Below are 4,841 nucleotides of genomic sequence, written 5' to 3'. Positions count from 1 at the left end.
GTGTGAACAAGTTACACTTTCTGTCGGACCCAATCTCCTCCTCCAAGGAGTCTTCAGAGCTGGTCAAATTGCAGTTGCCGTTGACGCGAGGCGAATCCAAAATCCATCTGCGTCGTCGAGCTGTGTCCACCCGTGAAGCAGCTGTGTCATCGAGGTGCTCCTCTCTCTGTTCTAGGCACATTCCTTGGTCTCTTGCCGTCAATAGCCTTCCTCCCGCTGTCGGTAAGCCCCACTAGTTGAATTTGTGTGGTTGCTGATTTGCCCATTAAAAGTACACCCGTTACTGGTTGATAGCATAACATGCATGATTCTTATGACTTTTTGATTAGATAATTTGTTGATGGATTTGTGAGTTGGGGTTAAATGGTTTTTTGAATGGGTTTTGAGTGTGGTAATGATGTATCCTCAAGTTGGGTTTTTTAGGTGACCGAATTTTTATTGTTGATCGATTACATATAAAATATTTTTTATCCATGAATTTTGTTACTGACGTTGATTATGATTGCTGATAAATGAGATTAGTGAGCAAAACAAGCCACGGCTGAAACCTGGATTTTATATAAGTAATGTACATTATAACACATTACTTATGGGCTTTTGATAATTGTTGCTCGTAGAAATTTGGATATACACATTTAAATTCACTATCTGTTTTTCAAGAATAGTCTTCTGTAGGCTGATTTTCCTTTTACTTCTTTTAAGCAAATTTTCTAGAATTCAACAATATAATTTGTATGACAAAAGGTTCTCTTTGCCCTGTGTCCCCCTACTTTTTCAGTAAGTGCATAATTCAATAAAAAGAAAGAAGAATAAGACATTCAAACTATTGAGGATACCCCTGACCGAAAAGAAAACAAACCTATTGAGGATTCATTCCAAAAAAGAAAAAAAGAAAAAAAGGTATTGACAATTAAATGCATAATCTATTGAACTAAATATATAATCATTGCTAAACCAAGTAAAAGGTCCTAACCCAAATTAAAAACCAAGTGTCAGGTTGGATATAAATGTTTTAGATTATGATTATTAAAGAGGATATGGTCTTACTCTTACCTAAAGAATGATAAATATTTGTACTAGATAGTTCTTTCTTTTTTTTTAGAGTATACATGTAAATTGAAATAGATATTTTTTTTGGGAATTAAAATTGAAATAGATAGTTAACGCAACGGCTTAACGCAATAAGGAACCACCGAACCAGGACTCAGTTTTTTATCTTTGTTTTCTTATTTGGATCATGTTCTTTTTCTTAGAAGTCTCAATCTTCTGTTCATGAATGTATCCAAAAAATAAAGCGCAAGTCCAAAATAAGCTGTACCCAAAAAGAAAATGAAAAGAATCAAAACAAAAATGAAAATAATGTTCGTGTGTGAAAAAAAAAATATTATGCCCATCTTCTCTTTCTTTTGGTTTGGATTTACTTATTTTCTTATATTTAATGCTGCTGGATTTCTGTTTCTTTTTTTTTACAGTTTGATCATAGTATAAGTAATACTTTTGGTGGTACCCAGTTTATTAAGATATCTAGAATAGGTCGTTACACAAAGAAATTAAAATTAGACACAATATGTCAGCAACCTCACACAGGATTTGCTACAGCGTCATCCGTGCATCAAGTGGATTGCCTAATTCTCCCTTCGGTGGTGCTGGTTCTCCCGCAACCTCATCTTTACACCCATTTCGACCGTCCTGTACCGAATCACTACCTGTTCCACAAACTTACACGAATCGTGCTCAAAACTTGGAGGCTGCGATGAAAACTTAGACCCAGAGGCAGATAAGGTAGATTATTTTGAGCAACATGTTGACAACCTGTTTGCTGCATCAGAGGCTCCGAAGTACAAGGGACGCATGACCACCGAATTTTGGGATGTTAAAACAATTGGTATATAGAAATTTATCTCATAATTTTTTATGCTTAGTTTTTATATGATTTCATCGCATCTTGGCTACAATGGTTACTCACAGAGACTAACTATAATTTACAGAGTTTGATGGGACATTCAAGCAACTTCATTTGAGTGTGAAGAAGGCTATGAAGTCACCTAGCGGTAGAAAGATTGTACTTAGGTTCAATGAGAGACTGCAACCAGTTGGAAATGAAGCTGGTATACTGAGCGACGTTTTCGGATTGCTAGGTTCTTACTACACCAAATTCTCAATATGCAAGAAAGACTGGAGAAAGGTTCGTTCCAAGGATAAGATCTATAACGAATGTGTAAAGGTAAAACGTTATATTCTTGTAGAGTTCAAGAATATTAATTTGACACATAATAACAATATTAAAAATGCTAAGGAGGGCTTGGAAGGACATGAGGAATAGGTTGTATCATGAATATTACAAATCAGAATTGACTATTGAATAAAATATTGAAGGCCGCCCATCGGGATTTATTGCGGAGCATTGGAGATGGTATCTTGATTATTGCTATAGTGAAGACACAAAGGTAGTATATTTTTTTCATAACAAAAAAAAGTCTATTGATGTTACATTTAGTCAAAAAATGGAGTCTAGTAACTTTTACTTTTCATGGCATGATAAGAGAAGTGTAGGAAAAATGCTGTGAATTGGTCGAAGTAGTTATATACTCACACTAGCGGATCGAAAAGCTTAGCAAGGTCCGGAGAAAAAGAGGTAATTTACGTTCGACTCTCTTTTTGAACCTTCTATTCGTCTACCTATTCACTATTTATGCTATATTGTTACAGTTGGAACGACAAGGACGTCCAGTTGGTAGAGAGGAGTTGTGGACCTTAACGCACAAATGATCCAATGGCTCCTGTCTCCATGATGCAGCTCGGGCTATTGGTGTAAGTAATGTGTTGTGAATCGCTAACTTGTTTTTCATAGGTTTTGTTTGTTAAAACTGTGTTGAAAGTCTATTCGGTTAGCAATTAGCTAATAAATGCTTATGTTTGCTTATCTAACTGTGTAGGAAAGAATTGCGAAGATTGAGCAACATGATGAATCATCTAGACTGTTGTCTTAGAATGATTTGCTTGCTCAAGCTCTTAGAAAGGAACACCCGAGTAGAGTACGTGGCGTGGGTATCGGACCGACTTCTAGTCAAGTGTTCGGTACAAATTCACATCAGTCGGGCAATGAAACTCAAAGAGAGGAGACCCAAAGGGTGCTGCTTGAACTACAAGCAGAACTGGCGGCTGAGAAGACAAAAAGACAGGCAATGGAGAGTCCCCTAAGATGTTTAATTCAAGGACAAGGTGGGTGATGGTATCAGTGGCTAAGAGAAGGGGGGGTTGAATCTTAGCCCCCTTTTTCTTGATTACACTTTCTGGTCTTTGAGGAGACTTTTCTGTTTTTATCTCGTCCCTAGCCACGAGACTTTTTACTTTTGTCTCGTCACTTGGCACGAGACATTTTTTATTTTAGCTCCTGTGCGGCAGAAACAGAAATGAAGGAGTAGATAGAGAAGATTACACCCAGATATATCATGGTTCAGCTGCTAAGTGCAATGCAGCCTACATCCAATCTCCATCACAACAATGATGGAATTTCACTATAATCATCAATATTACAAATTGTAAAGTGCTAACCCAACTTACAAGGGGATTCCCACAGAATCATGAAACACAACATAGATGAACAAAGGACCTCTAAGGACATCTATGGCTTTTTCTTTTAATTTTGCACTCTCTGCCTTTTTCCACTCTATGGTTTTTTCATACAAACCTCACTGTTTGCCTTTTTTCTATGAGACTCAAGACATGACAAAATTAAACAGAAAAATTACCAAACAGAATACATTGAAGGAGAAGAAAATCTGTAAGCTTAGGTAGCTTTGAGAATTCTGTGCCTTGCACTCTCACTGCTTACTCCTAACTCCTTGCTTCAAACCATGGCTGTTCACCCTTTTTATAGAAGAGTGAAGCCTCCACAGTTGAAACCAAACAAACCAAGCTTAACTTCTTCTCCATGCAGAACAAACCGGTTCGGCCGGAAAGAGAGAAGAGGTAACTCACGCATAACCAACATGCAAATACCTCTAGTCCTTCCTTGGTCATCACCCTTCATCAATCCGAGCGCTCCATCCTTGGCTTGCTCCCCAAGATGGATTTCTGGCCCTTGATGCTTCATGATGATGATGGCTTCATCTGCTCTAATCTCTGCCTCCTCCATCACTTCGTCACTCTAGCTACTTCCTGTGGTGGTTGAGCAGAATCAGAGACAAGCCATGCCTCCAAAATTTCCTTCTTACTAGCCGAATCTCCTTCTTCCTTTTTTGGTATGAAGAAGCCAAGATCTTGTCACCATATCTTACCATTCATGGTTGGAGATCTCAGCCACAGCATACTTTTTGTTTTCTTTTTCTTGCCATCATGGTGATGGTCTTTAGCTTGCTCCTAGCTTCATCTTGATAGCTTGCAAAAGCTTCCATGGTTGCTGTGATGGAAGTGACCAAAAATGAGAGAAGAGATGAGAGAGAAGATAAAGTAGAAATAAAAGCATGTAATGGATTTGAATAAAGTAAAACAAGCTGAATTAATTCCCACTCCCCTTTCTTTATTGGTGGCGTGTAGCATTAATGAGCCATCAAATCAATTGTATAATCTCTCTCATGTTTCCAATACAAGTATTAACTCTTCTTGATAAATTTTGAATTCCATCACTTGATTAAAAGAATCCGTTGGAAGCATAAAGCAAAACTTTTGCTTTCTTCTCAAGATTAGTTTCGGACCAACTTTAATGGTCTTGGAGCATGAGTTTTAATTGGGCTTGTATCACAAATTTTGGCCCAATAATAAGAATAATAATTCAGCCACAACAAACAAAACATTTTTGCATCAATGCTGAATGTATTTATAAAATACTTGGGCTTGCA

The 4,841-nt window shown here is 37.4% G+C and overlaps 2 long non-coding RNA genes across 2 annotated transcripts; both read left to right on the top strand.

Moving 5' to 3' along the window:
• Positions 1–2,236, top strand: LOC130940292 (uncharacterized). Its single transcript, XR_009070271.1, has 3 exons — positions 1–222; positions 1,600–1,885; positions 1,989–2,236. It is a non-coding gene; the product is annotated as an uncharacterized LOC130940292 (long non-coding RNA).
• A 210-nt stretch (positions 2,237–2,446) lies between these two features.
• LOC130940293 (uncharacterized) lies at positions 2,447–3,044 on the top strand. The gene is made up of 3 exons (XR_009070272.1): positions 2,447–2,635; positions 2,710–2,811; positions 2,937–3,044. It is a non-coding gene; the product is annotated as an uncharacterized LOC130940293 (long non-coding RNA).
• The last annotated feature ends 1,797 nt before the right edge of the window (positions 3,045–4,841 follow it).

This window comes from Arachis stenosperma, chromosome 7 (assembly GCF_014773155.1).
Source record: "Arachis stenosperma cultivar V10309 chromosome 7, arast.V10309.gnm1.PFL2, whole genome shotgun sequence".
Taxonomy (NCBI): Eukaryota; Viridiplantae; Streptophyta; class Magnoliopsida; order Fabales; family Fabaceae; genus Arachis; species Arachis stenosperma.
Note: the sequence above shows the minus strand (reverse complement) of the source record. Positions and strands in the feature narration are given on the sequence as shown.